Source organism: Barbatula barbatula (assembly GCF_947034865.1).
Source record: "Barbatula barbatula genome assembly, chromosome: 20".
In the NCBI taxonomy this organism is placed as follows: domain Eukaryota; kingdom Metazoa; phylum Chordata; class Actinopteri; order Cypriniformes; family Nemacheilidae; genus Barbatula; species Barbatula barbatula.
The window spans coordinates 4382581-4406478 of record NC_136783.1 but is presented as its reverse complement, the minus strand read 5'-3'; the positions used below and the strand labels follow the sequence as shown (position 1 = coordinate 4406478).

General features: G+C 43.0%; 1 long non-coding RNA gene across 1 annotated transcript in view; it reads left to right on the top strand.

The window, feature by feature from the left end:
- LOC306909861 overlaps nt 1-23898 on the top strand; it is a 33147-nt gene that overhangs the window by 3634 nt on the left and 5615 nt on the right. The window contains exons 2-6 of the long non-coding RNA XR_013788114.1: nt 11721-12028; nt 12257-12357; nt 12480-12605; nt 21818-22050; nt 23674-23779. This is a non-coding gene — a long non-coding RNA (uncharacterized lncRNA). The remainder of the gene's footprint in view (nt 1-11720; nt 12029-12256; nt 12358-12479; nt 12606-21817; nt 22051-23673; nt 23780-23898) is intronic.

The window sequence follows — 23898 nt, the reverse complement described above, 5'->3', positions numbered from 1 at the left end:
CAAATCCTTACAAACAAAATACACCACCGACTCTGTTATTTTCTTTGCACGAGCTAAGATATACGGAAGCTTGTTGGTGATATTATATGAATGAATCTACTTTACGCCATTTGCTTTCTCGCACCCGCTTACTTTTGAGACATTGTCCGTATGACAGCGAATCACAGAGACATCAACAGGAACGGAAAAAATGGTTAGGCGATGAATAGTTAGCTATATAGATAATTTTGCACAGCCCTAGGACCTGACCAAGGACCTGAGAAAACACAGTGGACCAACACCAGCAGATGACATGGCACCCCAAACCATCACTGACTTTGGAAACTTTACACTCGACCTCAAACAACGTGGATTTTGTGCCTCTCCTCTCTTCCTTCAGACTCTGGGACCCTGATTTCCAAAAGAAAAGCAAAATTTAATTTAATCAGAGAACAGCAGTCCAGTCCTTTTTGTCTTTAGCCCAGGCGAGACGCTTCTGACGCGGTCTGTTGGTTAAGAGTGGCTTGACACAAGGAATGCGACAGCTGGAAACCCATGTCTGGCATAACTCTGTGCGTAGTGGTTCTTGAAAAACGGACTCCAGCTGCAGTCCACTCTTTGTGAATCTCCCCCACATTTTTGAATGGGTTTTGTTTCACAATCCTCTCCAGGTTGCGGTTATCCCTATTGCTTGTACACATTTTTCTACCACATCTTTTCCTTCCCTTCGCCTCTCTATTAATGTGCTTGGACACAGAGCTCTGTGAACAGCCAGTCTCTTTCGCAATGACCTATTGTGTCTTGCCCTGCTTGTGCAAGGTGTCAATGGTCGTCTTTTGAACAACTGTCAATTCAGCAGTCTGCCCCAGGACAGAACTAGACTGAGAGACCATTTAAAGGCTTTGCAGGTCTTTTGAGTTAATTAGCTGATTAGACTGTGGCACCATGTGTCTTCAATATTTAACCTTTTCACAATATAAAAATTTTCTGAGATACTGAATTTGTGATTTTCCTTAGTTCTCAGTTATAATCATCCAAATTATAAGAAATAAACATTTGAAATATATCAGTATGTGTGTAATGCATGAATATAATAAACAAGTTTCACTTTTTGAATGGAATTAGTGAAATAAATCAACAGTTTGATGATATTCGAATTATATGACCAGCACCTGTATTTCCAGGACCCATTCAAGACACAGATTTCGGGAAAAAGGTGAACAGAACAAACAAACTAGTGTCTGAAGCAATTGCCACTTAAATTCAATGAAAACAGACTCAAAACACTGCGCCATGAGATCCAGACCAAGGCTATCATTATGTGGTATAGAGAGGTCACAACCTCAACACACCATTTCAAGTATCCAGTGTAATAGAGGATGATGGTGATGTGTGCCAAACACTTGGTTTGTCTTGTCTACTTGCTGAGTATTGTGCATGCAAACTACTTGAATGAGAGAGAGATAGATTGTTATGGAGATGGTGTTACTTTATGTGAGGGAGTTTCGCCATTGTGAGCCTAGAGAATGGATTTTTTGCAAAGGCTGAAATTTTGTCTTGAGAAAGTTGTTCTTTACATAAATAAGAAACGTTCACAAGACGCTGACGGTTTGTTCAGGGAATAATGATTCTAGTCACGGTTTTTAAGATAATAGATGATGAGTCAATTCTGTCATCATTTACTCATCCTTGTGTTCCAGACAAAAGCAAATGTGTTGAATTCTGACTGTGTTCGTTAAAGAAAGTCGTGGGCTTCTTCTTTACTGTAAACTATACATTATTCTTTTAAAGAGTATTACAGTAAAACAGCTTATCTGCGACAAGTGCTTACACCGCAAACTTCCATCTTTAAACAGTCTCATCTTCAGGTACCTCTGCGTTCTTCTGAAAGGGAGTTAACTTCACCTTGCACGTCGTCTCCGGCGCGCCGTGTATTATGCGCTATTAAAACCAGCACCGTTGCAAGGTCTGTTCTCGCCTGACTGCTCCCAGTAGCGTGCTAGAGACCCTGAGCGACACCGCTGGAATGAATGAGAAGCAAGTGGGTGGCCGGATCAATAACTTGTATAAGCTGATATAGACAGGCATACTGAGCTGTGGCCGTGTTATGCCATCAGGATGGATTTCAATGTGTGGCCTCTTCTCTTGAGCTTTTAGCGACTGATTCACCTTGCCCCAGTTTCTCAATGTCTGCATTAATGGGTGGATTTAATATCTACTCTATACATGGCTCTCTAAGTACAGAGATGTGAGCAGCCAATCGTTGTTGGGAATGAGGGCGGGTGGAGGGAAGCATAAGTATTTAAGCATAATCCATATCTGTTGACTATGTGTGTGTCCTGGCGACGGTGTTCTGAGGGGTGTTAGCGATTCATTAGCACTCTGTATTGTGCTTGCCTGTCTGGCTTTGATGCAGATTTGGAGGGAGGTATACAACCTCCCCTCAGCTCTATCGGTGTCTTAACCATAGAGAAACGAAGCCTGGTTGTGAGACTAAAAGTTTTTGCAAGTCTGCCTGGAATTTACATAACATCTCCGACCAGTCTTTTTCGAGTGGTCGTCCGTGAGTGGATGGAGCACCAATAACTCATTTCGGCACACTTCAACTTTTTCAACGGCTCAAGTTCTTCTGCCCCCTCAAACCACACAGATCCACAGTGGCTAGCTGACGTTTCAAAAAACAAATTTCTGTTTGTAGAAGAAATAGTAGGAGTCACAAAGCGATGACAAATGGAGTCGCTGGCTCCTCTGCGCATTGGCCGCCATTATTTGTTGGAACCTAGGGCCAAATTTCAGCTGGCATATGGCTCTATCTAATGCATTACAAAAGGTCTGTCCCCTAGTCAGGAAAAATAAATCTGCCCCATCAGTTTTATGACGCTGTTTGTGAGTAATAACAGGCCAGAGAGGGACAACTGTTTCAATGCTCCGGCTGCTGAAGTACAGGAGATGAGATTTGATTGGTTGTAATCACCCTCAGGCTCCTTTTTTAGGGGGAAATGCAATATTTAAAATGCGACCAGTACTCCGTGGAGATACACTTTGGAATCGGGCGTGGGTTATCACTCATTTTCACTCGCACAATCTCTCTTTTGAGGATGTAAAATGAATGGCTAGAGACCATGGGAGCAATTGGTCGAATGGAGAAAGTTCCACTCAAACTTTTTGCAAGGCGCTGCAGGTTGAGCAGCCAAGGACGAATGAAACTGAAGGTTAGTCACGGGTGCAGCGCTGTCTGTTGACCTTGTATTATGATGTATGAGAGAGAGTTTTGCCAAAAATTATCATTAGGCAGTCGTGCCAGCTTAAGGACCGTGGAGGCAAACTTTGATTGCTGAATACAACACTCCTCGCCATCTTAAGGAGAATGAACCATGACTTTGGATGATTTATGTGACAGTCATAAAGAATTGTACATTGCAAAAACTTATCTTAAATGAATAGATTTGCTAAATGTTTTGCTAAAATTGTTGTCAATTTTATTTACTAATTCAAATGTGGTTCCGAACATGCATGAGATCTATTAAACACCAAATGTGAAAGGATCCACTGATAATTTCCTCTTCTGTAGTTCTGTAATGTAATGCGGTGCTTTTAGCCGTGTTGCATCAGGATTTAAGTCAATGACATCATTGTATCATTTGTTCTCATGTGTCTGGTGACCAAACCGGTCATGCTACGAATGGCATTAAGATGTAGCTTTTGATTTCAGACCTGCAGTGGAGGGCAAAATGACTTTCACAGATTTTCACAGAAAAGGAAAGCTATCATTTAGCTTTAAATAATCTACAATGTCACGCATGAGTACCGTGGACCAATTTTCCTATACTTTATGGAGCATTTTTGTCATTTTTGTGCTTGACAATCCCCAGAACAGCCCCAGGATATTTTTCAAAATGTCACCTTTTGTACTCGGCAAAAGAAAGAAATTTATAGGGGTTTAAATGACACTGCAGTGAGTAAACGGTGAGAGAATTTTCATTTTTCAGTCAGGCTAATCATCCTATTTCACTTCTGCTCATCTTGCGGATTGGAGATATGGAGGTTCGATGGTGTACTGAAGTGTAGCATAGCGATAGAATTTTCTTCTTTCAGGTGACTGTGAAAGCTTTTATTCTACCTTTTAAGACATGGTCTTTTTGAACTATTGCTAGTTTGATTGATTCAAGCTAAACCTGAGGGCTAATCAATGCTGACAAATGTCAAATGGTGAAGGTACGATTCCTGCAATGTTTATTCGAAAATGGGAAAATGCATGTTTGTTTGACAATATTTACTACATCAACTCAAAGCATTAATGTGAGAGTTATATAGTTAGTAAATATAAATTTATTAAAATTAAGATCCAAAATACAGTCAAATTTAAATCAATAGTTTTGTCATATTGTTTATGTGTATCGTAAAAACTGACTGTACTCTTAAATGTTTGGTGAATAAAACCGTGGTAAACTACGTTATTTTTAACCTACTAATAACTTTAAACAGTTGTGTTATGAATGTTTGTCTCCTTCACAATCAGCAACGTTTTTCCTTATTGGTAACAACAGCGATGGGAATAAAAATCAATGGGAAACCTTGTGTCTGGGAAAAGATGGACTCTGATTTGAACAATCATGTGTCTTCAAAGCTTTTAGAGTGTTTGATGTTTTCGGTTGACTATAAAATGGCTAATCTCTCAAACCCGCAATTTACTGGCCTCTTCATGGGAGCATTTTGAAGAGCTATATTACAATACAAGAGAAAACAAACTGCATAAACCTGTTTGCACAGCCCTGTGATCTGCCTAACCACTTACACCGACCCTTTAAAATTCTGCATCTGAAACCTTGAGCATCTCAGACCCACTCAAGGCTATGAAGCCAGCCAATGAGCAAGCTTGATGGTGTCGTGATGACTCCATTAATTAGAATCGAGTTCAACGCTCGTGGAAGAGAGCCGTGTGATCTAATTTCACCTAGAGAGGTTTTTCTGTAGTTCTGGCAGCTCTGGTTTGAGTCTCAGCCAGTGGAGAATGTTCTCAGCGTGAGGGAAAAGGATGTTACACTAATTGTGATTCAGAGGTTGTCTGAATGAGGCTACAGATGCCAAACAGTCCACTCTGAAGGAGATTCAGGTGTGGCTTGACTTGGCCAGACACAGTAGACTGATCCTAAATAGAAAATTCATACTGATCATAACACGACAGCAAATTTACTGGCGATGTTTATGTTAGGAATACAAGCTAGATGCCAGTGTATTTGCTGATTTAAGAATTTGCTAAGAATTTTAAGAATTAAAGGGGCCACAATACTTCCATGCAAATGCTCTCTCATTTGATTTGTGGTTTAAATAAATAATAAAACTTGTTGCTGGTAGACAAAAAGCTGCAGCAAGCAGTTTTAGCCATTTTGCTAGCTTTAACAGTCCTTTCTCTATAACCCCATATAAAAAAATGGTTTTAGTGCAATATAGCACTAAAAATGGTTCTTGGCCCCTCAATCATAGGAGAATCACTTTTAGTGCTATATAATTTTTAATTTGAATGGAAAATATAAAAATGTAGTTCTCTCATTTTGGAAATAAGCTCTTCGTTTATATAATGTTTACACATAGGTACAAACTATAATAGGTCTTTTATAACTATGTTAACTGGTTTTGCTAATGACACACTAGCTGGATAAATATGCAACACAGATGTTTTTGAATATGGGATGGTCTTACTAACTATGGGCACTCGCTCCCTGCTTTAATGGTCCAAAGTGTAATTTTTGGGATGATTTATTGATAGAAATGCATTATAATATACATAGCTATGTCTTCAGGGGTGTATAAAAAGATTACACAATGAAGGGTTATGTTTTTATTACCTTAGAATGAGCAATTTTTATCAACACCTTGGGTCCCCTTACATAATTCGCCATTTGTTCTGTCAGCCGTGATGGAGGAGTGGAGTGAGCGGTTGGTTGCAATTCGCAACCTTCCTGTTAGACATTACTGACTGGACCTTTGAAATAATTCACATTTATCAACATGAAATCAATCATAAGAACAAGATTATGTGAGTCTGGATAGTTGGATCTGTTGGCCGGTTTTAAAAGGGTTTCTGGCCGCAATGTAGGTGGTCAAGCTGGGAGAATGTTACTCTCCTACTTGGGCATGAAATGTTAGGCATGAACATCCTCCATGAAGCGAGGTAGGCGGGACGAGAGCCGTGGTGCGATGCCGTGATGTACGCGCACCGGTCTCGTATGGAGAAAGTTCCGGTCTCGTCTTTTATTGAATCTTGTTACACTCCAGTTCTTTAAAATCATATTTGGAGTAACCAACAGCAGTGGATGTTGACTTCAAGATATAGAGCCATATTTAATACCGCCCTGTTTAATGGAGGGCAGATAGTACATCAGTCCTGTGCAGTAGATTACACACGCCGACCTCAGGAGATACTCTAGCGACAGACACTAGGGGTCATGGCCTTTAGCTTTCTCGCCCAACTCTCATGCTGGGCTGATTTCATTTTATATGTGTAGAATAGGGCCGGTAACATCTGCATTTCAAATCAGGTTATTGTTTGATATTAAAGACACTGACAAGTCCGGACTCATAATCAATGATATTTTCCTTCATTGTGTGTGACAGTTCATTGTGCCTAATAAAAACAGTCTTGTCATGTTCCTTTTAAAAAACTATCTTGAAGGCTGATTTCAAGCCCAAAGTCTTTTCATGCAGAAATAAATTATGCTTAGCCAGTTGCATATCCGAATGAAGATTGATGGAAAGTAACATTGAGGTGTCACATTTGTATTCAAAAGATTTTGAGGTGGCGTAAATAAGTAATGAAAATTTAAATTTTTGATGGAATACACAGATCTCGTATTGCTAAAGGTCTCCAACCATTAAATCACACAAGATTAAATCAATAGCCCCTGCAGCTAATGAGCCGCTGATATTGTAATTGCAAAGTTGAGGGAGAAGTTATGTACGAAGGAAAATAAAATCAAAAGTAAATACAGAGCACTGCCAAGTCTGATATTACAGCTGCAGTATATCTTTCCCATCACAAAATGCTAATTATTTAACAACACAGCGATATATTGGAAGAGACTCCTGCTTTAACATTCAAAAGTTGCACAAACTTAATGCCACTTTATACCCAAAAGGTTGTGCTTCGTCAAGTTGAAGTGTGACATCACAGTGCGTCTGTTTACATCAAAATGGACCATTTTACATAATACGTGTTCTTATTATGAACAGTTATGCACATGTTACTCAAAGGAAATTGGAACTGATGTTTCGTGATTAAAACAAATGCAAGATGCATCAGTGACGTCAAAACTGGCATGATAAGGCATTAAAACTCTTTTCAGAGCTTTGGTAAAGGGCAACATTATCAGTAATGACTTACCCCAGATGACTACAAGGTTACTTTGATATTGTTTTTGTTGTGTCTTTTGATTTGGCCACATGGTTCCTGTTTAATGATTAGCAGATGATAAGTGTATCATTACCTAAATGTGTACAAACTGAAGAATATTATAGTGTTGCCATTCATTTTTTTATTTAGAGACCATTGACAGTATATTTGGGACAACGCGGAGAGGACATTTTAACTGTGAATTCCTTTAGTTGCAGACTTTTCTTACAGGTACAGTGACAATAATATGAAAACTGAGATTTCAAGGGTGCACTTTACCTTCAGCCTTTATGTCCTAGTCCAGAAATATCATGGTGTTTTAGAAAGGGAGTATGTCCTACACAATTCACTATAAACTGCCTTACTCTATATTGGGGTGAAATGGCGTTTTCTTAAACTATCCAAAAAATGACTGCCCTCCCTTTAGGTCTTGGTTGACTCTGAAATATGCCATAATATTATAGAAGCAAATTATAAATTCATTCACAGAAGGATGCTATTTTTAATACAAATATTTGTCTGTACCTCGACGATTAAACATGCACACAAAAAGTATGTCCGATCATTGCAGCATACTAGTCCAGTCAACTTTATTTATAAAGTGCTTTCCTTTGTTACAAAGCAGCTGTACAAGAAAACATATTGACTATAAGCAAAACATATAAGGTTATGCAAGTCAAAACAAAAAAGGTGAAAACACAGAAGACAGACATAGTCACACAGATTCAGACACACCCACACACAAAACACTCCAACAAACACAGACAGACATACAAAGACGCACACAGACACATACGCACAGGGGCATTCATCTAGAACCACACACCCACGATAAGAAGGGAGAAACACATGTCAAATATTAAACCGACTATAAATTCCTATATACAGTGTTAATTAAATAAAACGTAAAAATTCTAGCAGCCCCCCCCGGCCAGGCAAACCGTGCAAAACAGTATGCAAACCTCTGGTGAGGAACCCAAAACTCAGGGGGAAACCAGGCGCAACCAGGGGATTTCAGTTCCCCTCTGGCAAAAGCTGCAGCCTCTGCACAAGCTCGACAGTGCGCGCACAACAAAGGCAAAATAAAAGATTTAAGATTATCATTAATAATCTAATAGCAGCTGAAATTTTGTAGTGAAAATGTGTCAAGTCGCCGCATCCTTTTTTATCCAGCTCTATCACCTCTTTTGTAAGGTCTGGGGCATCAACAAGGCATTTGCGCCCACAGAACTGCTGCTCACTGGATATTTTCTGAAAATCCCAGTAGATCAACAGTTTCTGAAATACTCAGACCAGCCCATCTGGCACCAACAACCCTGCCACGTACAAAGTCACTTATATAACCTTTCTTCCCCATGCTGACGCTCGGTTTGAACTGCAGCAGATTGTCTTGACCATGCCTAGGCTTGCTGCCATGTTTTGGCTGATTAGAAATGTGTGTTAACGACCAGTTGGACAGGTGTACCTAATAAAGTGGCCAGTGAGTGTAGGTCTGTAGTTAACTAGTTCTCTAGGGTCGAGTTGGGATTTTTTGACAAGGGGCCTTATAACAGCCACCTTATATGCTTTAGGCACATGTCCTAGTTTCAGAGATGAGTTAACAATGCTAAGAAGAGGATCTATAATTTCTAGGAGCATCTCTTTCAGTAGATTTGTAGGTATAGGGTCTAGCATGCATGTTGTTGATTTAGATTATCTAATGATTTTAGATCATCGGTAGAAAATAATAGCCATTTTTCTTTAGAGGCGCTGTAGTTAGTCGTTTGTCCAGCGGGTTTCACTTCTGGTTGCATAGTTATAATTGTTTCTCTAATATCATCAAGTTCATAAATTCATCACTGCTATGCTGATATACAGAATCAGATATTGCTGACGATTTATTTTTGGTTAATTTACCCACTGTGTTAAATAAAAACCTAGGGTTGTGCTGGTTTTCTTCTATTAGTGAAGAAAAGTAGGCGGATCTAGACGTTTTTAGGGCTTTCCTGTATTTCCGAATACTATCCTTCCCTGCTGTATGAAATAGCTCTAATTTAGTTTTTTTCGTGCCGCTTTCTTTAGAGCCTAGTTTTTAATCTTCTTTAGGCGCAGAGGAGCAACTGTGTCTAGCCTTTCCGAGAAGGTGGGAGGTAACATTTTCAATGGTAAAGTGAAGATCTTTAACGTTATTACTCATGCTAGAGATTTGAGACAATTCAGGCAGATTATCAAACAACGTGCACCGGTCATGCATATCTCATGGAGGAGATCGGGAGCTTAAGAGGACGAGCGGCAGGACTGTTGACGAGAGAGGTTGCTGCCGGTCCTTTACTTCCGTGTTATTGTTTTTTTTATTAAAGTTTGTTAAATGTTCACCGGTTCCCGCCTCCTTCCTCCCTTTTGTGGATCTTTGTTACACATGACTTCAAAATAATTGTATTTAGCATTAGACTTCTGGGAAATAATAAAATAGTTATTGTAAAGTGCAGCAACACCTCCCTCTCTGCTATTTTGGACAAGACTCATGTTTATAATAATAATCTTGGGGGACAGACTCATTTAAAGTAATATAATATCATCCGGCTTTAGCCATGTTTCTGTCAGACAGACCATGTCTATTTTATGATCTGTTATCATATTGTTGATAACAAAAAAAGTGCTTCATTAGATAGAGATCTCATATTCAGCAATCCATGACGTAACAGTTGATTATCTGTCTTTTGTTCATGTTTAATTTGTTTAACGTTAATTAAATTACCCTTGAGAGGTTTACGCATTATTTTTTGATACAAACAAACCACCGGCAGAGATGAAGACAGGAAGCGCAAGTGACAACTTCCGGTTCCGGTATGAGGTTCACGTGAACACTATTGACACTATTGATACTAAATGTGGAAATGCATTCTCAAAGAATGATTTCATTTCATTTCATTTGAATGCGAGAGAAGAGAAATTGAGTGCTGAGTAAAGCGACACTGTTTCACCTCATGAAAATCAGCACCAAAATCCGAGCACTGTACAATCTCTGTTTACATCCCCTAGTTTTAGGATTATTTTCTATATACAGTTTCTGATTGAAATACAACAAATCTTATTTAGATGTAATATAACGTTGGTTTTCTCATCTTCCTTGATCAAATCAGAATCATTCACATGTATACTCAGATGAAATGGCATATTCATTTGTAGGATAAACTGCAACTGTATTCTCAAGTTAATCTCTAGCTATTCCAAAGAGCAATGCCATCTTTGAGACAAATGCGCATACCATCCAGAGAAAGTCTTTTCAGTTCTTTCACACAAAGATACGCATTAAATTAATATTTTAGACCAGAGTGGAAATATAGTGAGTTATGGCTTTCTATCTGATTATGAGCTATTGCAAGACTTTCCTGAAAAGTTTCCAAAGCTACTGTGCATGATAATAACAACAGATATTTCATTTTACAGCAGGCTGATGTCACATTACACACTTGCTGAGACATGATTTTCATGCATGCTGTTTATGAAGACCTAAAACAAAACAAACAACAAAACCTGCAAGCAAGCAAGTTGGTCAATGCAAACTTCTATAACTATATCTGATTGTGGATTTTAGAGGTCAAATAAATATTTGGCAAACACAGATTATGTTTTTTTTATTATGTGTTACTTTAACTTTATACTGTATCCCTTTCTTTAACTGCATGTACAGTATACCTGTGCTTTATTACTATAAACAACTACATATTAATTTATTTATTTATTGGTGCTGTCACATTGAGCCAAATGAAATCCAACATCTCATGTATCAGTCCAAGCTTCACAGAACTACAGGGAAATCAACCTACAAATGGTTTGCCTAAAGCCTTCAGTACAATATTATCTGTCATCAAATGTATCGCCAAATAGGAACGTGATACTGTTTTTGTATCTTTAGCTTTAACTTTCTGAAGTTTCTGAATGTTACCCGGCTGTCTCTGATAATTAGATTGTCTATCTTAAAAGCATTGGAGAAACGGCCCCTCAAAGCCTGCGAATAGTAAGTAATAACAATGTGAACACTGTCCCTTGCCAAGAAAGAACCACCCCATCTCCTTCGCTCAATACCTCTGCTGCTCTAAGTCACACCATCCTGCCAGGAGATTGCCTGTTAGCTTTGCTTTATTCAACTTATTCATTTTTGCTCTCTCTCACAATATTTCGCTGGGGCTTGCACGTGGCACCTTCCCTTCAGTTTTTCTAATGTAAGATAATGTAAGCCTTGTGATCCTTTGATCGCTTCACCAGATTTTGAGATTGGTGAATTTGTGGGTTACCTTCAATTTGTATAGATAACATCTATGTGATGTCTGGATTTACATCTGCAAGACATCATTATTTTATATTTCAGAGAGATCAAATATACTTGTTCTGGACACTCTCAGAAGGCTTTCAAAAGTGTTGTTCTTGAAGGTGTTGTCGCTGTTAATGTGAGGGGAAGTCCAACGGGACCCAGATGTCAGAAGAAAAGCTTCTGTTGCTTTTTGTGAACGGCCTCAGTCAAGATTCAGAAACCCGCCAGCATCGATCCAGAGGATCAAATCGTCAGACATTTCATAGCCACACCCCCTTCTCCAGCACATCAAGGTCCATTTTGAAAGGATGTGCCTGCAGGATAAAAACAGCATCAGATAGCTTTGGGTCACAGGTGGTATTCTGGTAAGATATTAATTGTATTTTTTATTTATTTAAGTTACTTGTGGAAATGTGTGGAGACAATTCATATTATTTTACAGCGTAGATCTGATCATCTGGTTTAAGCAAGCAGTGTGTAAGTTTCTAGCCTAAAGTAAAATAAAAATGTAGGCAAAGTTTTACAGTGTGGTTGCATTTGTTTACTTGCTAGCTACGTGAATTAACATATTGACATTAAAATGTATTTTGCAGACGCTCCTATCCAAAGCGCCTTACAAGTAGGGGAGCCTGTCAACACACTAAACAGAACAGATATTTTTCAAGGCCATGTCACTGGGATGATTAAAGCTGATGTAAGAAAGGAAGAGAATGAACAACATGAAATACATTTTTTTATCAGACAAAGCATTTAGACAACACTTATTGGTTGGTCAAATAAATGCGGAACAGATATGTTTTGAGTTGTCTTTTGAAGGTTGTGAAGGATGTGTAAAGGCATTTGCTAGCGATTTGGTGCCCAGCTGTGATGGAACAACGAGGCGTCGTTCTTTTCAGACCAAAGATGACGGGAGGGGATGTAGACCTGGAGCACTGAATCAAGGTAAAGGGGCTAATTTGCTGTTACTGTTTGGGCAATTCCAGCGTTATGGATGTATCATATAAACGCTCTTGGAACGTATTTTTCCCCAGTATATAGAACTAATCTTTTTATATTTGACTAAACCCTTGTTAATAGTGTTAAAACATGAGAAGATATCAGTCTAAACACAAGTTTTCTATATAAAAAAGGGAATTAACATGCGTTATGGATTTGGTTTTTGAGATACAAGATACAATGTAATATTTCTGTGAATTAAAATGCACAAACCAGAAGCAATGATACCCAACAAGAGAAGACGTGGCTCTTTAAAGAACATGAACAGGTTTTCATTTGCTTATTTGTGAGGAACATGTACCATCGTGGATGGTACAGTTATGAAAACAGCACTTACTTGACTATGGAAATCAAGCTGTGAAAATATATATTTTTCTAAAACGCTAAAAAACTTTGATACTTCACATGGTTATCTAACCACCAAATGTTGACACGTGTGCTATCAGTATAGAAAAGTACCTTAGTATATTTGGTAAAAACGTTATTTCTTTATGGTTCTTTATATCAAAAGTTATATGTTAGCACGAACTACAAACAATTACAACAATTTGCATTAACAAACATTACCAACGTTTGATAGGTGTTGTACTTCATTTGCTTAATTTATGCTATTTTTAAGTTTTGGGATTCTGAAAGTTTATTTACCCAACAATGATAAACAAATCATTCGTTAATTGGGAATCTGGATCCCTAGACATACCTTTAGCAACGCTGTGTGTTTGGATGTTTCATAAAAGTTCCCGCACACATTCACAGCCAACAACATGCCTAATACATTCCTAAACAGTTGATGAATTGCTAATGATGTGAATTCATTCAACCGAACTAAAGTCAATCCACGTAAAACGAACCCAATCATAATTGCTAATGCATTCTAACTCTCTGTATACATGCTTTGATACCCATTATGGGTGTGAAATAGAGTGCATATTCCTCTTGCATTATAGGAGCATTTCACATGTGCCATTTCATTGTTAAACTCATTTGAGGGCTGTACCTTTGAATAATTTGAAATGCAGAGTCCCCGACTGTGCCAATTGCCCAAAGCTATTTGTCTATGATGAAGAACTATTAAATGGGAGGATAGAAGATCCACAAAATAGCTGGGCCTAACTATATACACAATGACATTGTTTGTTATCGGTGGGGGGACTGTTTCAGCTCTTATCGAGCCTGTTGGGTTGCCATAGTTCCAACCTCCCGTGAAGATTCTCATCATCTTGGGTCAAAGCCATTTTCTGTCATTTTCTCATGGGGTTGAGAATTGAAAGTAATAAGGTAACAGAGCAGAGATACAAAAATGACAGCTACAACAATCATATAAATGCACTAGACAGCATTTAAATAACCAATATCTACCATTACCCTTCAGGGTTATGACACAGTGTTTGATTTTTCCAGAAAAAGACAGTATTGACTATAAATTTCCTTAAATATCTCAAGATGTCAGACCAGAACACAATTTACAAAATAATCCTCATGATACCATGTTTTAAAGCAATGACATGAAAATGTTGATTAGATCCAGCCTGTGTAACAGTATTGACCTGAGTTGTTTGGACAATGTGGTTGATTTACAGTAGTGGCCAAAAGTGATGTCCAACTGAAATCTTTGACTTTTGTTCAAATAAGATGTATTCAAATGTTGTATGCATGCTGTGCAGTTGTGCTTGGAGTCTAAAAAGAAGCTAAGCTTTGAGAAGAATTGGCAAAATAAAATACACGCAAACAGGGCCGGATTAACATGAAGCCCCAGGGCCCACGGAAGAAGGGAGGAAATGGGAGCTGTCCTTACATCATTGTTTGACAATTCATATACAATTGACAACAAACAACAAAACAAAAATACATGATAGAATAGACATTGTTCATCCACCTCTATACTGCATTCAATTTAACAATGAAAGTGTATGAGTGATAAATGTATGAAAGTTAAAAAAGAATACATCTCTGGTTTTCTAAAATCCACGGTTTTTAGTGGGTTTTAAAGGTGTTGAATGTAGGACACTGTCTTATTGGGAGGGGCAAACTATTCCAGAGTTTACCACCTGTTATTGACTAAACGTTTTGTCCAAAAGTGGTACGCCTAAATGGTATCACACAGTCCCCGTTTACAGAGGCCTGTGTACTACCTCCGCTTTCAAGTTTTTTGAAAAAGCCATGCAGCGTAGGTGGGGCAAGATTATATAACACTTTCTATACCACACAAGCATACTTGAGACGATTGAAATTGTCAAAGCTTAAAATATTTGTCTCTCTTTAGATTTCTCAATGGTGGAATGACAATGCCTTTTTTGAAAAACGTTTTTATGGCTTTCTTAAATAGAGATTTAATACTTCTAAGAGTAGTTGTACTAGTTAAGTGTACCTTATGTCTGTGTTTAGCTCACGCATATAACACTAACGTTAACATGTACTGTTATTTCTGGGGTATTACAGTTTGAATGTATCTAGCTATGAAATAATATTATTACTAACTTCACGAGTTCGCCCTCGCCAATAAACAGCTCCTTGTTGGGATAGATGGTAAAGCATGGGAAAGAAGGTTATGCGTATTTGGCGTGTTGTGCAGGGAGTGGGCTCCGAGCTCGCCGGATCTATCCGAACCCGGAGCACTCTACCCTGCTCAGAGCAAGTGCTCCGGGCTCGGAACCGGCTCGAGCCCAGAACACACCCCCCAAATGCAAAATAGAGCTGGACAACCGCCGAAGTACGCATACACCCCCCCCAAATGCCATGCTGTGCGTTACGGAGGTACAACCTGAAATTTAATAAGCGAAAGGATGAGGGCCTGTTTTAGGGCTATCGCTGCTGCGGTACTGACATCATGGCTAGTAGTGTCTGCTGCTACAGAGCTTTGTTGGAAGCTCGGGCCCCTGCGGGGGCAGTTGCTGCTGTGATACTAACCTCGTTGCTAGTAGTGTCTGCTGCTACGGAGCACTTGTTGGAAGCTCGGGCCCCTGCAGGGGCAGTTGCTGCTGTGATACTAACCTCATTGCTCGTAGTGTCTGCTGCTACAGAGCACTTGTTGGGAGCTCGGGCCCCTGCGGGGGCAGTTGCTGCTGTGATACTAACCTCATTGCTAGTAGTGTCTGCTGCTACAGAGCACTTGTTGGAAGCTCGGGCCCCTGCGGGGGCGGTCGACCCTTGTGCGACCAATGCGCTTGCGTGACCAATGCACGAGTGTGACTGGGAACCCTTGTGCGACCAATGCGCGTTTCGTGACCAATGCACGAGTGTGACCCTTGTGCGACCAATGCGCGTTTCGTGACCAATGCACGAGTGTGACCCTTGTGCGACCAATGCGCGTTTCGTGACCAATGCACGAGTGTGACCCTTGTGCGACCAATGCGCGTTGCGTGACCAATGCACGAGTGTGACCCTTGTGCGACCAATGCGCGTTGCGTGACCAATGCACGAGTGTGACCCTTGTGCGACCAATGCGTGTTTCGTGACCAATGCACGAGTGTGACCCTTGTGCGACAAATGCGCGTTGCGTGACCAATGCACGGGTGTGACCCTTGTGCGACCAATGCGCGTTTCGTGACCAATGCACGAGTGTGACCCTTGTGCGACCAATGCGCGTTTCGTGACCAATGCACGAGTGTGACCCTTGTGCGACCAATGCGCGTTGCGTGACCAATGCACGAGTGTGACCCTTGTGCGACCAATGCGCGTTGCGTGACCAATGCACGAGTGTGACCCTTGTGAGACCAATGCGCGTTTCGTGACCAATGCACGAGTGTGACCCTTGTGCGACCAATGCGCGTTGCGTGACCAATGCACGAGTGTGACCCTTGTGCGACCAATGCGAGTTGCGTGACCAATGCACGAGTGTGACTGGGAACCTTGTGCGACCAATGCGCGTTGCGTGACCAATGCACGAGTGCTGCGGGGGCGGTCGCTGCTGCGATACTGGCTTCATTGCTGGTGGTGCCTGCTGCTACAGACCAGTTGTTGGAAGCTCGGGCCCCTGCGGGGGCGGTCGCTGCTGCGATACTGGCTTCATTGCTGGTGGTGCCTGCTGCTACAGACCACTTGTTGGAAGCTCGGGCCCCTGCGGGGGCGGTCGCTGCTGCGATACTGGCTTCATTGCTGGTGGTTCCTGCTGCTACAGACCACTTGTTGGAAGCTCGGGCCCCTGCGGGGGCGGTCGCTGCTGCGATACTGGCTTCATTGCTGGTGGTGCCTGCTGCTACAGAACACTTGTTGGAAGCTCGGGCCCCTGCGGGGGCGGTCGCTGCTGCGATACTGGCTTCATTGCTGGTGGTTCCTGCTGCTACAGACCACTTGTTGGAAGCTCGGGCCCCTGCGGGGGCGGTCGCTGCTGCGATACTGGCTTCATTGCTGGTAGTGCCTGCTGCTACAGAGCACTTGTTGGAAGCTCGGGCCCCTGCGGGGGCGGTCGCTGCTGCGATACTGGCTTCATTGCTGGTGGTGCCTGCTGCTACAGAGCACTTGTTGGAAGCTCGGGCCCCTGCGGGGGCGGTCGCTGCTGCGATACTGGCTTCATTGCTGGTGGTGCCTGCTGCTACAGAGCACTTGTTGGAAGCTCGGGCCCCTGCGGGGGCGGTCGCTGCTGCGATACTGGCTTCATTGCTGGTGGTGCCTGCTGCTACAGAACACTTGTTGGAAGCTCGGGCCCCTGCGGGGGCGGTCGCTGCTGCGATACTGGCTTCATTGCTGGTGGTTCCTGCTGCTACAGACCACTTGTTGGAAGCTCGGGCCCCTGCGGGGGCGGTCGCTGCTGCGATGCTGGCTTCATTGCTGGTAGTGCCTGCTGCTACAGAGCACTTGTTGGAAGCTCGGGCCCCTGCGGGGGCGGTCGCTGCTGCGATACTGGCTTCATTGCTGGTGGTGCCTGCTGCTACAGAGCACTTGTTGGAAGCTCGGGCCCCTGCGGGGGCGGTCGCTGCTGCGATACTGGCTTCGTTGCTGGTGGTGCCTGCTGCTATTGAGCACTTGTTGGAGGCTAGGACCCCTGCGGGGCCGGTTGCTGCTGCGGTACTGTCTCCATGGCGAGTGGTGCAGTCTTCGAGACTTTGAGAACAACGTCGTGAGATGGAAGCGCTGGCTGCCTTGTTAACAAACTGTATTGTGGTGCCGCCTTCAGCAAAGAAGACTGGCTCAGCCGAGCCCCAGATGTGAGAACCATCTCCTCCGAAGGTGTTCCCGGGTGTCAAAGCTGGACAACTGGTAACTTGTGAATGCGACACCTGCTTGAGTCGATTGGTCCGAAGGTGATGCGATCTTCAAGGAGTCATGAGTCAAAGTGGCTGAGGTTTGAACTAACATCCGAGACTATCAGATGATACGGGCAAGGAGTGTTTGCTGGGCTTCCCTGAGGAGCGACAAGTCTGTCCGGATGTAGCTTCTAAAAGCTTCAGATGACCAACGGCCTAGGGCTTGGATCTGCGGCTGGGATAGGCCCTTTTGGGCGGCTGTGGTAGCTGCGCCTATGCGGAAGGAGTGACCGGAAAAGTTGTCTGCTGGGATGCCAGATTGGAGCAGGACGGCTTTGAGGTGCTTCTGAAACCAGAAGCGTGAGGCCGGGCGATTAGAGTCGTCGACGAAGAGGGGATCCGATAAGGCCGCTGACCGGGGTTGTCTGTAGCGAAGGTAGGCTAGGAGGGTTCGATATGGCTGAATCGGTGACTTGATGTTGAAAACGTAGACGAAATGACCTCTCCTGGTCTGGTCAGTCTTACTTTGCTTAATCGAGTAAGAAATCGTCTCCGAATCCAGCACCTGGAGGTCATTCATGGTGGGGTGAACTGAAGGGTCGAATTTGGATGTGGTGGTGATCTCTGAGCATCGTAGAAAGCCGAAGAACGCCAATGTGAACATGGCGTCAAGTGTGCGGGCAACATGTGTGGAGTGATATCCCTTGCGGAGGGTGGAGATGCATTTGGTGAGAATCTCCAAGGTAATGGGCCTCCTAGCGTCCTGACGGGCGGGTTGGGATCTTCGTATGCCTTGGATAACCATTGATGTTTGGGAGCTTGCTATGGCCGGGGGGAGTTGAAAATCAATTTATGGAAGAACTGGAGTCCGCTGAGGTAACCTCTGATGGAGCTGGCCTGAAGGTTTTTTGCAGTGTTGAGAAATGAGATGTATGAGGTAATTGTGAGGAGAGAAAATTCTGGGAAGGGAATGCTGAAAGCCTGGTGAAACGATCTGAAGCTTCTCCACGCCGTGAGGTATGATTGCAGGGTCCTGGGGGAAACTGCCTTAGTTATGGAATTGAGAGAGGCATCGAGAAGCGTTTGCAGTGGGTGATTCGCTGGAAGATCAACTCCGGATAAGGTTGTACAGGAATAGGCCTGGGGTCCGCTTCGAGCGCCAGCAGCCTGGACTTCTGCCAAAATCTGCGCTCTGATGTTGCTGGAGACTGGTGGAGGTTCCATCACATGCACGTGTGGAGGCGCTGGCATCGCAGCGGCTGTGGCCAATGAAAACGTGGGGCGTGCCTGTTGAAGAGAGAGAATGGCAGTCGTTTGCGCGTTGTGCGGCGACAAGCTCGTGCTAGCGTTGGCAGCGGCGCCGGAGATATGAGGCCCAGGGACTGAGGCCTGTGACTCTAACGGAGGCAGCCTCACGCCAGAAATTTATTCCGGCGCCGCGGGCCAAGATCCAGGGGCGGGAAAAGCGAATCTAATGGCGGCCGCTTGTGCGTCTAACAGAGATAGGCTCGGGGTAGCGGTGGCAAGGAATTGTGGTACGGAGACCAGCGCTTGTGTCACCAGCGGAGGCAGCCTCGCACTGGGGAGCCAAGAGCCCGGGGCGGGCAAGGCGAATCTAATGGCGTTCGCTTGTGCATCTAACGGAGACATGCTCGCGCTAGCGGCGGAAGCGAAGAACTGCGGTCCGGAGACCAGCGCTTTTGTCCCCAGCGGAGGCAGGCTCGCACTGGGGAGCCAAGAGCCCGGGGCTGGCAAGGCGAATCTAATGTCGGGCGTTTGTATGTGTAACGGAGACAAGCTTGCGCTAGTGACGGCGCCAAAGAATTGTGGTCCAGAGACCAGCGGTTGTATTCCCACCGGAGGCAGCCTCACGCCTGAGACGTATGGGTGAGCCAGGGCTCCTGAGAGTTGCCGGCCAGCCTGTACGGGGCGGTCATCTACAGTCGCTGTGCTGTCCCACGCGTTGAGCTGATATACCGCGGGCTGCCGGAGGTGCTCGATCGGGATATCCGTGGCTTCTAGCATGACCTGAACGCTTCCAAGACTTGCCGAAGGCTTGCTGCGTCGGCTCGAGTGAGGGAGGCCTAGCCGAGCCGCGGAGGTAGATTGCCCGTGCCTGGAATAGACGGGACCCCGAGCCAAGCCTGGCTCGTTATTGACAGCCGATCGTGCCAACCTCATCGAGGGGACGTCAGCCTGGGACGACACGTAAAGGGTGTAGAGCTCTAGTTTCGACATCCGCCTGCTGAATGGGACGTCCGCGTTGGCAAGGGCCAGACGAAGGCTCTGGATCGTCCACTTGCTGCATGCAGATATCTTGGGGAGCGCAGAGGCGTATGATGACGCCGGTGAATGAGGTGGAGATCGTGCCGGTGGGAGCGATGACGAACCCTTCCTCTTAGATGCACGCCGCTCAGAGCGGCGGGGATGGCGGCCCCGCGGCGAAGCTTGGAAATAGTCCGTATAATCCGACCCTGAGCTGGAAAGCTGGGGTGCGCATGATGGCACCGAAGGATCTGGAACGTTTGCTACTTTAGAGACCACGGGAGACTCTGACATAGTGGCGAAACTTGACGATGCTTATCTGGCAAGAAGCTTTAGGTAAGACTGTTTGTCTATTTATGATAGAGCTTGCTGGAGCTGATAGTGTAGATACGGTGATTGCTAATGGTGAACCAGCCTAGATAATTAAGTAGAGATTGCGTGCTCGGCTGATAGGTGATTGCTGATGGTGAACCAGCCTAGATAATTAAGTAGAGATAGCGTGCTCGGCTGATAGGTGATTGCTGCTGATGGAACATCGGGCTGATTTATATGCTTAGGTTCCTCCCGAACTTTGTTAATAAAACATCATATATTAACAGTATTTTAAGTAAAAATTATATTTTATTTCAATGATGAGCAAAAGCACAACATGCATGTTGTCACACTGAAATTTTGATGACAACAGTTGTCACTTGCCACTGAGAAACATCGTGCTCCAGTCGTGCTCCAGTCGTGCTCCAGTCTCGCTCCAGTCGTGCCCCAGTCGTGCTCCAGTCGCGCTCCAGTCGCGCCCCAGTCGCGCTCTAGTCGCGCTCCAGTCGCGCCCCAGTCGCGCTCCAGTCGTGCCCCAGTCGTGCCCCAGTCGTGATCCAGTCGTGCTGGAGTTTCTTGTTGATGAGCGTCTTCGGATGTTTCTTCGTCAGGCTCGGCCTCAAACTGCCATCTACACACTGTAAATAATATCTAACCACCTGTAAACCGCTAAACGCGTTTGACCAATCACAATAGGCTACACCATCTGACCAAACACATGACACTAGGCTCACGGAAAGGAGGTGATTAGGTAATCGCAGAATGAATCATTTGAGAGTCAGTCAAGAAGTAAGGTAAGAAAAACTGTCTTTTTGTGCCTTTTAAAAAATATATTTTCAAGGCCATAGATATCCAATGCCTTAGAATATTTTAAGCCACTGATGGTATTTGCTACTACTATTTCAGTTATTTCTTGTAGATGGAAGATCGGCTGTGCATAATTAATGGAGCAAATAGAATATCTAGGTGAATTAAAAGATTCAGTTATTTCATAATCAGAGTCTAAAAAGAAGGTGTTTAGTTCTGAAGATATGATGATCAGATTTGTTTCCCTATGCCATTCAATTTGTTTACATTTAATAGTACTTTAAAAATATAAAAAAAACTCCACCTACCCTCCCATTGTCTCTGTCTTGCTTAAAAACATCATATCATGGCATGACAATGAGGGCCTCCGGGGAGGAGCGAGTTAACCAAGTCTCTGTCAGTCCAAGAAAATCAATATTAGAATTTGCAAGCAAGTGTTCCAGTTGTTCGCGTTCGGTTGCCATACTCTGAATATTTAAATGTCCGCCAAACAACCCTTTAGCTTTGGATCGAGGACCCAAACAGTTCGAGCATGATTGAGTGTTTGGAAAAACTTTGCAATGCTGTGTTTTTTTATCACATGATCCCTAGATCTAATTGAAGGCATAGTCAATGTTATATCTACTACACCATGATGATCCGGTATATATATCTGGAGATGTTAATATTCCGCTCTTGCAACGAGATGCCTCATCAACACTCAACACAGCGGGCAGTGCCACCCCAGAAGACTCCACCCCTCCACCAAAGCGAACCCCATCGACCAACGGCCAACCAAGGCCCCAACCGAGCAACCGGCACAGACAACCACGACACCACAGGGGGTGAGTAAAAACAGGCCATTGATTGAAAAGCGAACAGGGGAATGTTGGGCAGTGGTAGTCCGGTCATAGCATTGGCTACGAGCAAATTGTTGAAGAGAGTTGCAAACAGGGCGCATTGAAAGATGTCAGTTTGTGTTTTCGCTGTTGGTTGCGGTCCGGGATTGCGTTCTACATTACCTGCAAGAAGTAATAATACAGTAATTTCAACGAGCCTGTGGCGTTGGTTAGATGGCTTTTCACGCGATGTCGAAGACATCTTTGCCCATCCATTGATATTAAGTTTGGAGAACAGCAGGTGTTGCCTACTGCCAAACAAACGTGTTTTCTTTTTTAAAGCTGTGTTGCACAGACAGCAAAAACAGCACCACAATGTGTGGAACTATAATCCAGTGATGTAGTATAGAAGCAGGCTTTTGAACGATATCATCTGTGTTTTCTGCTCAGCTATAGTTCAAAAGATTACTTTTAACGCTAAGACCCTATTTTAAGTATTTATTGCAAAATATTCATTAAGGAAGTATGATTGCAAATGTTTTTGCTGATTTTGGAAAAACTTGTTTGTTTTATAGTTCATCTCTGGAGTTAATATTAATGTTTTTTTAAATAGCCTTGAAAGTTAAGTATGCGAACTTGTGCTTATATGAAATAGAAATCAAATTACAATAATAGAAAATTATATAAAAAAAATTATATATTAGTCACGCTTTATGTTTGTCACTGCGTTTTGCATTTATCTAACCAATAAAAACTATTAAAACGTTCCTGTCAACTTTGACAGCAAAATGTCCAATCATTGAATAAGTACAGTGTTTCCTGAAAAACAACTAATTTAGACATAAGGTTTCAGAAATAAATAAATTCCATATTCTCTAATACAGTGATGTTGGGCTGATGTTTAATCATGGTTCATTCCATGCATCATTTTTACATTTTTCTGTGATTAAATTGACTGATCATTATTGAATATACTATACAAATAAGTATTTAGTAAGTATTAACACGTCAGCTGGATATTTTTTGGAGCGGCTCAAGAAAAATGTCCCCCCATCCCTACTGTATACAAATACGCCCTTCAGATATCACTTTTGTCCACTACTATACATTCTGGATTTTGTCTTGTCAACTGTCATAGAGTTAGTAGTTCTCAAGCCAATTTTCTTTTGACACCTGTTATTAAGGAGTCAATCAGGTGCCAGCGGAATCTTGGGTAGCGTTGGCGACTCAGAAGTTAATGTAGCTCAAAGCAGTTCAAGAGTAATGAAGCAGCGCTCTACAGTATCGGGGGCACACTCCTCATTTCTAGTATTTAAATAATCTTTCAGGTGCACATCGGTTCATTAACCCAGACGCGGAAACCTGTGTTCTACTTACCGCGATTCACTTTTCACCCAAAAAATGGTTCCCATGTGGCTCAGTGCCAGCGAACCACCTCTTTCCCCTTGAACACTTTTTTTGGGCATCTGTGTGTGTGTATCTATCTATGAAGTCATGCCTAATTGAGTCGTTCCAATTACTGAAGGTGATTTATTATCTTGACATATCTCTCTTTGAGTCTGGTCCATGCCGTCTGCTCATTTGAGTTTTAATTATAACGCTGACCGGGACAATGTTTCTGATCAACAGGACGACTAGCATCGAGCTGGAAATCTATTCCTTTCATATTGACCACCAACACCGAAGATCCATCAAGATCAAATCAATTGTTGGACACATGCTGAGATATGACAAGGTACCTGCACATTTGTCTGTGATAGATTGTAACTGTGTCATATCAACATGAAAACGTGTCGGGAATCCTAACGTGTTGGACGTGTTGTTCTATTGTTATATAGAGATTTACAGCACGAG